General features: G+C 47.0%; 1 long non-coding RNA gene across 2 annotated transcripts; it reads right to left on the bottom strand.

The window, feature by feature from the left end:
- Positions 1-3,597: 3,597 nt before the first annotated feature.
- Positions 3,598-9,151, bottom strand: LOC106005320. Of its 2 annotated transcripts, none has more exons than XR_001178591.2 (3): positions 8,636-9,151; positions 6,905-7,074; positions 3,598-6,020 (listed from the first exon to the last, which is right to left on the bottom strand). It is a non-coding gene; the product is annotated as an uncharacterized LOC106005320 (long non-coding RNA). The 2 variants fall into 2 exon arrangements; XR_006603750.1 differs by lacking the exon at positions 3,598-6,020 and having other exon boundaries at positions 6,722-7,074; positions 8,636-8,845; positions 8,940-9,151.
- Positions 9,152-9,419: the final 268 nt, after the last annotated feature.

Here is a 9,419-nt window from a genome sequence, read left to right as displayed (position 1 = left end):
TCCTCTCCTCCTGTCCCATATGGCTTAGCCGATGGGCCCGGACTGCGCTGGCAGGCTGACACTCCCTCCTAATTGGACTTTTCACACTGGACGTTTCCCATAAGCTCAGCTGTTGTTTTGACAGGTCTCCTTTATTTATTTATTTATTTATTTTGAGATTTTATTTATTTGTTTGACAGAGAGATTGAGAACACAACAGGGAGAACAGCAGGCAGAGGTAGAGGAAGAAGCAGGCTTGCTGGGTAGGGAGGAGCCTGGGATCATGACCCAAGCCAAAGGCAGACGCTTAACCTACTGAGCCACCCAGGTGCCCCTGGACGGGTCTTCTATGACCAGCGAATCTGCTCAGAGAGGAGAGTCCCTGGCACAGTGTCCCTCTCTGTTTTGTCCAGCCGGCCTCTGGGAAGCCGTGCACAGCTGAAGCCCTCAGCCTCCACACCGAGCTGCAGACCAGGCCTCTTCTGCGCGACGCCCCATGCCACAGTTCAGTGCCACCCCGCCAAAGCCTGAACTATCTTGTCTGCTGTCCGGTTATAAATTAATCTCCTGTCATCAGTGATTAACTTAGTCGAGCCACAGGAGTTGTTGAACCAAAACAGCCTCTTGGGGTGAGTCTCCAACATCGTGTGGTGTGTGGAGCTGCCTGTGACCCTCATCCCTCTGGCCCCTGTGCTGTGTCAGCAGGGGACCGGGGACAGCCAGGGACAGGGGTCCTGCTCTGGGCACTGCCATCCTGGGGCTCACTGCATTCCTCAGCGTGGAGATCCTTGTGGCAAGCTTCTGGGTTTTGTTTTCTTCTGGTGTTTGCAAAGGAAGCTTTAAAAATGGGGTTGGGTGGGGCTGCGGTCTGGGGGTGTCTGTCATGTGACTCCAGCCACCTGAGACCCGTATGGAAAAGAAGGGATTCCTACTGAGGAATGTGCTGAGTGTTGAGGAGACAAGGGAGCCCTCTAGTCTCTTCCTATGTTGTAGCAAGAAGAAGCCTTGGAGGTCACTGGTTCCAACTTCCAGATTCTATGGACACCCAGAAAGAGGGCTTGACTCTCCCAAGGGCACACGGTAGAACCAAGGGGAGAGAAAGGACAAATGTCCAGTTGGGTTTGCATGCCGGATAAAGGCTTTCTTCACCGCTGTGGGACAGGGAACATACAACTCTTTGGGGAAGGGGCCCAGGGATCCTTCCATATGCCACTTTTATCACTTCAAGGCCTCAAAAGTAAAGCTTCTCTCTCTCTTTTCTTCTGAGTAATCCTGGCCGATTTGGTCTTACTTCTTAGCCGTGGGGCTTCTCACAGAAGTTTCAAAGTGATGCCTTTATTCACCTGTAACCCATAGCCCCAGTCTAAGCCCAAGAAACAAACAAAAACAGACAAACCCCAGCGGAGGGACATTCTACAAAGAACCTGACCAGTACCCCTCAAAACTCTCAAGGTCATCCAAAACACGGGAAGCCTGAGACAGCGTCACAGATCAGAGGAGCCTCGTGAGACATGGCGGTTAAAGTCTCTGTGGGAGCCTGGAACAGGAAAAGGCCACTGGGGGAAAACCAGTGAAATCTGAGTGAAGGATAGAGTTTAGCTGATGTTCTGTAACAAGCCTGGGTCCTTCACTAGAAGGAATGCACCTTTGTGCAGAAGACGGTCACAGTAGGGGAAACTACGCGACAGGGAGACAGGAATTCTGGACTATCTTCATAACTTCTCAGCAAAACTAAATCTGTTTTCAAGTAAAGCTTTCATTAAAAAAAAAAAAAATTGGTGCTCTTCAATTTATCTCAGGCTGGAGCCTTTATCAGATCCTTAATAACAGCGCCGGTCACACGGTGACTCAGAAGCATCTGAGAGATGGAAGCAGCAATAAGAGAAGGAAAGAGGAATGGAGAAGAGAGCAAGAAGAAAGAGGAAGAGAGAAAGGGGAACACGGAGGCACAAGACGCGAAAGGAAACGTAGCCGTCCAGCCAGTGATGACCAACGAAACAGAATGTGCAATATTCGTATCAGGGGTTTGTTGGCCATAGAGAGGATTGAAACACGGATCTGTGCCACAGGGCGGACAAACCTTGGTCACACGATGCTACGTAGAAGAAACCAGACACGAAAGACCATGTATGGCTTGATTCCATTGACGTGACATGTCTAGGAAAGGCAAACCCACAGTATAGAAAGTAGATTGGTGGTTGCCAGGAACTGGGGACAGAGGGAATGGGGAGTGATGGCTAATGCGGATGGGCTTCCTTTTGGGGCGCGATGAAAATGTTCTGCCATTACACAGCGGTGAGTTTTGCAGAACCTTGCGAATATACCACACGGTTCAAATTGCCCACTTTCCAAGGGCGCGTTTTGTGGTGTGTGAATTACATAATCCATTAAAAAATAAAATAAATTGAAAATGTTAAGAAGGAAATATAACCTAATCTGTACTTTCATGGAGCTCATGGTGTACTGGACACTTTAGTCCCCGTGATCATAAGCCGTTTCCCTGGTCTGTAAGCTTCATGGCAGTAGGAGCCATGGAGAGCTGCCCGTTTTATCCCCAGCACCCAGCACAGAGCCCTGCCCCTAACAGACTCTCAAGGAGTGCTTGCTGAATGAAAGAGTGAGTGTTTTCTGTCCTCTGACAGCCGGGGTGGGGGGGGGGGGACCTGTCACAAAGGAGAGGCTAAAGGTATTCAGGAAAATCTAGGGTGCTCAGAAAAACCACAGGCTGTAAAATGGACAAGATGTACCATTCCCCGACACCGTACGGATTTTCAAAGCCCTCCCTAAAGAGGCATTCATGCCCTCCTGGGTCCCCAAGCAAAGGCTAGCAAAGGCTTACCTCCTTCCTGCCTGCTGCCTGCTCTGTGTGCCTTGGGACCACTTCTCCTTGGACATTCACACACTCCCTGGGGAAGTCTGACCAGTCTAGACCCTCCCTGTGCAGCCCAAGGAGCTCATAGTCTAGAGGAAGAAATGTGTCTGCACCCACCCCACGGCCCACTGCCTCTGACAGAGTGTGCAGAGCAGAACAGAGGCCTGAGCGAGAGGAGCTGGGAGCCTGGAGGGAGCAATTCACGGACCCCCAGCAGAGGGAGGTCACCGACAGCTTTGCAGAGGAGGGAGGGAGACATCATTTCAGCGGGAGGGGCCTTGAGGCGTGAGGAATGGATTGATTCGGAAATACAGATTTTGTGTTGGTAATATCTCCGCTCCCCATTTCGCAAATGGTGGTTTGTTTTCTTGTTCATCCTCCACAGATCCTTAAGGAGAGCCTAGAATATCATCACCAGAGCCCCAGTAAGACCCACGGCGACTTGGCTCCTCAAAGGTAAGTGTCCTAAAAAATGAAAACTGCTTTTGGACTCCTTGAGCCAGCCGGAAGGAAGGGAGTCATCTTTAAAACCTGCTTCCAAGTACCTCAAAACGCTGGGCAAGGGTGGCTGGAGCCTGAGGGTCATGGACGCGGGCGGGACTTGGAAGTGACCTCTCCATCCCAAGAGGGGCTTAGAGGGGAAAGACACCTGCAGAACCGTGCATTGTAGCCTTGGCACAATATCAGAGAAGGAAGAACAAAGGCTTTGCCATCAGACAAAGCTGGCTGTGAAAAACAGCCCTGCTACTTCCCAGCTGTGTCATCTGAGGAAACATGGGTTCTGAGCCTCAGTTTCCTTGTGTGGAAAATGGGGATCTGGTCCCCAGCCCCCCGGGTTGCTTTGAGAGTTTAAAAAAAGATAATGCATGTAAAGCATCCTGGTTAATATCCGACAAATAAGAGACTTTCGATAAATTGCAGGCAATTTTTATCATTTTTATTACAATTACTGTCATAATTGGAGAGCTACCTTGTCAATTTGGAGGGTGCTTGAAAATAAATTTCTATACAGAACTCCCTCTCGGTTTATTCTAAAATCTATTCAAAGAACAAATTGAGCTTTTATTCTGGGCTAAATTGCAAATGGAGTTTCTGTATCATTTCATAATGAGTTTTTGTGATGAGATCACAGAATCACAGAAACAAAATTGGAGACATAGAAGCTCCTGTGCCTTTCAAACTTCTCTGTAAAACAAGACAAAACAAAGCGGAGAGGCCGCTGTGGATATACTGAGGAGGAGAGATTTTTGTCCCCAGAATATGCCAGCTTTAAAGGGAAATCCGATTTCCAGGTCCCTCTCTTACTAAGTCCGCAGGGCTGTGTAATGTAGTACTTTAAAGCAAGGCCATGCAGATGCATAGCTCCCGTGATTTGAATAGAACAAGAAGAAGAAGTAGAGGAGGAGGAAAGGAAGGGTGGGGGGAGGTGAAAGAGGGAAGGCAGAGGCATTGGTATTTTGAAAAACACCCCAGGTGATTCCAGCGTGCACCCAGAGGCTCACAGCATGGTACCAGCTCCCTTTGGCACTCAACCGCATACCCCTGGGTAAACAGCAAACAGGAAATACTTGTTTCCCTGTGTCTCCCTATGGCGCAGTTGGGTTTAATAAGATTACACCAGCTTGACCTATATCATACTCGATACTGCTGGCAGCCACGTGCTTATTATAAAACAATCACTAGGAATCTAGGAGCCCCAGCAGATCAAGGACAAGGCTGCACATTCGCATTTATGTGTTAATGGGGAAGCCCAAGGTCTCAGGCAGTGGGCGGGTGAGTCTTGCCCTTTAAACCAGGGATGACTTACATGGACTTCAGATATTTGGTGGACACTTTGGGCTGTTGATTGGATCATCCCAAGAAGTACGTAAAAAGAAAAAAATTTAAAGAATCTTAAAGATGAAAGCCGAGGTGCTTCTTTTCAACTTTCTCGCATTGCTGTTTTCAAGCGATTTCCTGGTTTCCGCCTTGTTCGTGTGGCCACTAGATGGCGGACAGGGCAAAACATTAGCCCTTTAGTGGGGCTGCATTGATCACGCTGCCAAGGGACTCAAAGGTCTGGTTGCTGAATTCAGTAAACAAAAATGGAAGGCTCCCAATTAAACTCAAATTTCAGACAAACACGTATTTCGTGGGACACCACACTTACACTAAAAAATTACTTGTTTATCTGAAATTCAAATTTAAATGGGTGTCCTGAATTTTATTTGTCAGTCTTAATCAGAGGAGACTTTCCAGAATGAATAGGGAATTCAGTGGCTCTCAGCTTTTTCGGATACTAGAATTTTTGGCATACTCGGAGGAATCAAAAGATTCAAAGCAACAGGAAACAAGCCAGCGATTATTACAACACAATCACGACAATTACAGTGTAGCAGTGTGTTCCAGGGTCCAAATTCAGTGAATAAAAATGGAAGACTCCCAATTAAACTCGAATTTCAAACAAATACGTATTTCATGGGACAACACACTTACACTAAAAAATTACTTGTTGTTTATCTGGAATTCAAATTAAAACGGTGTCCTGAATTTTAACCCTGACAGTTAACCCTTTACTCCCACGTTTGCCCCATGCCACTGTGTGCATCCAGCTGCCCCTGCCCTGATCACATCCCAAGTAATCAAGGCAAGTGCTGGAAGACTCCAGCAATCCCTCTTGCTTTCTTGGTAATGGCTTGAGTGTAACCTTGCCCTATGCCTCCTTGCACTTAAAGTAAGTTGGAGTTGCATTACTTTGAGAAATACAGTCTCTGTGTTCAATCTGACAGAGAATGGCATAGATAGGCATTTGTAAGAAAAGGAAATGTTACATGTCGAACAAAACTTGGTGGCTTACACGTGAAGGTCGATGCTGTGCCTCTTTCCAAGCTGACGTCCCCTGGCCAGCCTCATGTTTACTCCCTCATGGAGAAGAAAAAGCAGAAACACCTGCATCCTGAGCTCTTTCTTGACATGAATTGGCCAACCTCCCTAGGTGATCATGAGCTTTCTACAGGAAGGGACCATCCTTGGAGCTTCCTGCAGAGAAACGCTGAAGGTGAACCTGAAGTTCAGGGCACTGTTCCCTAAATCAGTGTTGTACTTAACACACTTTCTAGAGAGATTTGTTGCCCTAGTTCTGTGATCCAACTTGTGGTGCATCTGGTCTACTTCTAGGAAAACTGGGTCCCTGAGAAGGAGAAGACAGAAAGGAAAGGGAAACGCAAAAGTTAGCAGTAGTTTGCAGATGGTAACATTAAAGACGACCCAGCTAGAGCCCACTCTGATAATTAACTCCTCTCTACGGGGGGCGAGAGGAAGGCCTGATGGTCAGAAATCCGTCTCAGACCCACTGTTAGGATCTTGATTCTTTCTCCAGCAGAATGAGTGCTTGCAGGAGGAGATTGATGGGAAAGCACAATCCAGTCTCTGTTTTCTGCCCACCCCAACTCTTCTCTAGATCTGTGTCTTTCTAACAGCTTTATTGAGCTACAATTTACATATTTGAAGTGTACAAATCAGTGGTTTGGGGTGAATTCACAGTGTTGTGCAACCAAGAGTGCAGAATTTTACAACATTTTCATCACCCCCAAAAGAAACCCCGCACCCACTGGGGCCACTCCCTGTTGCTCCCAGCAGTCACCCCCAGCCCTAAGCAGCCGCTAACCTGCCTTGTGTCTCTATAAATTGGCCTCCTCGGACATTTCATAAACATGGAATCTTATGGGGCACCTGGGTGGCTCAGTGGGTTAAGCCTCTGCCTTCAGCTCAGGTCATGATCCCAGCGTCGTGGGATGGAGTCCTGCATCGGGCTCTCTGTTCAGCGGGGAGTCTGCTTCCTCCTCTCTCTCCGCCTGCCTCTCTGCCTACTTGTGATCTCTGTCTGTCAAATAAGTAAATAAATAATCTTTCAAAAAGAAAAAAAAAAAGTGGACTCTTGTGATATGTGGTCTTTTGTGTCTGCCTTTTTCCACTGAGTATAAGGTCAAGATTCATCTCTATTGTAGCGCGTGTCAGCACTTCATTCTTTTCTCTGCTGATGTTCCATGTAGGGACATACCACATTTCATGTACCTGTTTATCCGTTTGTGGACGTTTGAGTTGTTTTCAGTTTTTGGCTGTTATGAATAAGGCTGCTTCAATCTTCATGTACCCGTTCACAGTCCCTTCTGTGACTCTGCTCCAGGTCTTATAAACACATTGAGAAGGGTCAACTCTCTTGCCACAGTAGCCCCACGGGGATGCTGTCTCCACCATAAGAAGAAAAAAGGAAATATTAATTTAACTGAGGGAGAGGAAAAACACTGAGTGTGGGGGTGCTGGGGACCTCTTCTGTGTAGACTCTTTTTTTTTTTTTTAAGATTTTATTTATTTATCTGAGAGAGAGAGCACAAGCAGGGGTAGGGATAGGGATAGGGATGGGGCAGAGGAAGAAGTAGACTCCCCACTGAGGAGCTAGATGTGGGGCTCAATCCCAGAACTCCCAGATCGTGACCTGAGCTGAAGGCAGATGCTTAACTGAGCCACCCAGGCGCCCCTCTTCTGGGAAGATTCTTAACAAAGTACACAAGACCTTGGACTCTGAGGAATTCAGGGAAGTTGATAAGTTTTTCCATCTGCAGAGTGGGTACATAATCCCTTTGCCTCCTCCAGGCAGTCTATAACTAACACATCCACGTCTAAGAAAATTTAGGTCTTAAAGCAACACCATGTTTGGATAGTTTGGTAAGAATGGTCAGACAATGACATGTTTGGGAAATTTTTGCCCTCTGAGATATCCTGAATTCCTCAGGTCAACACATGGATAAACATGAAAAAGAAAAGAGGCTGCATTTTTCAGATTTTCCCCACCACCACCCTCAAGGCATAACGGTCTTAAGAGAGGGAGCTGAGCCTTCCTCCTTGGGAGGGAAAGGGAGGAATCAAGATTGATTGAAGTGAGTCATCCTCACTCCCCTGCTGAGAAGCGACTGTCCTGGGAACTCTGAGCATCTGCACGGATTCATTCCACACAACTCACTGGGCACTGTCTGTGCGGCTGGTGCCACAGATCAAAATACCACATGGTTTTGCCAGTGAGGAAACTGAGACTCAGAGTTACCGAGTGCCGCTGAGGTTTCACCCAAGTCCGACCACAGAGAAGCCATCAGAGAGACTTCAGCAATGATTAAAATGCATCCCCAGGGCACCTGGGTGGCTCATTTGGTAAAACTCCAACTCTTAATCTCAGCCTCAGGTATATCTCTCAGGGTCATGAGTTCAAACCCCATGTTGGGCTCCATGCTAGGGCATGAAGACTATATTAAAAAAAAAAAAAAAAAAACAACAACTGCAGTCCCTACTCTCCAGGTTATAAGCTAGTGAGGAGAACAGATAAACAAGTAAAAAATGAAAAAGGCAGATTAGTACTGGAGGTGAGAAGCATAGAGAAATCATGGGGTAAAACCAAGGGCACTGCAGCCAGTGGTGTGTGGGAGAGCACAAGGTTTCCCCAAGAAGATGAAGTTTGAAACACAAGAAAGAATCTTCCAGGGAAAGGAGGGGAAGAAGAGCTTCCTTACAGAGAGAGAGCCGTAGCTACAAAGGTTTCACTACGGCAGAGAGCTCTAAGAAGTCTGTAACAAGATCAGCGATTGGAGGAGTGGGTATGAGTGGCCATCCAGAGTGGTGACAGATGGGCAGATGTCACTGACAAAGGGCCTTTCATATCACACTGAAAGTTCGCTTTTATCCTGACATGTATGGAGAGCCATTGAAGGATCTTAACCTGAAGGGGGAAGTAATCTAAAATTTTACCAAGTTTACCTGAGCAACATTGTAGAAAATGGATTGGAAGGAGCACAAGTAAAAACTAAAAATACTCAAAAACCTCTTCCAGACCTGTTCCATTCTGAACCACTCGTTGTCCAGGAGAGGCACGGTTCTCACAGCGGCACTTGGCTTCACCGTCCTCCTGGGTAGGCTCCTACCTCCTCTTGTCCTCACCCCACAGGAGTAGACCGCCATGTAAAAACCCTGAGGAAAGTGCTTCATAGGTAAAAATTTCTGAGTTCTTTAAGTCTGAAAGTCTTGTAAGTCTGAAAGTCCGTAAGTCTCATTCTGCACTCACCCTCAGTGGAAAGAATTCCAGGTTGAACAACAGTTTCCCTCAAACTTTCTAGGCATGGCTTGGTCGTCCTGTGGTGATACCAGTCTGGTTGTCTTTCCTTCGATCTCACATTTGAGAATTATCTTGTGCTTCACGACCTCTCGAACATCATCCTTCAGCTCCACCGGCCACCTTCTTGTTCCTCGACCATGTCAGGCTTGCACCTCCCTGCCCCTGACCTCTTCCGGAAATTTTCTTCCCCAACTCCGCCCATGGCTGGCGTCATTTCTCTCAGATCTGAGCTCAAGTGTCCGCTCTCAGAGAGGCCTCCCCTTAACAACCTAGCTAAACTAGCAAATACTAGATGGGCAAAAAATATGTATCAAATTCTTTAAAAATAATTAGTTATTTCTAACTAGGTTTCTATGGGACTATTTCAGAAAGGAGGCAGTATTTGGAGTGGGCCAAATACATAATCTAATTCATTTTTGATTAGCTATC

The sequence above is a fragment of the Mustela putorius genome, unplaced genomic scaffold (assembly GCF_011764305.1).
Source record: "Mustela putorius furo isolate JIRA1106 unplaced genomic scaffold, ASM1176430v1.1 tig00003962_pilon_pilon_pilon, whole genome shotgun sequence".
NCBI lineage: Eukaryota > Metazoa > Chordata > Mammalia > Carnivora > Mustelidae > Mustela > Mustela putorius.
This window is presented reverse-complemented; position numbering and strand designations above follow the sequence as displayed.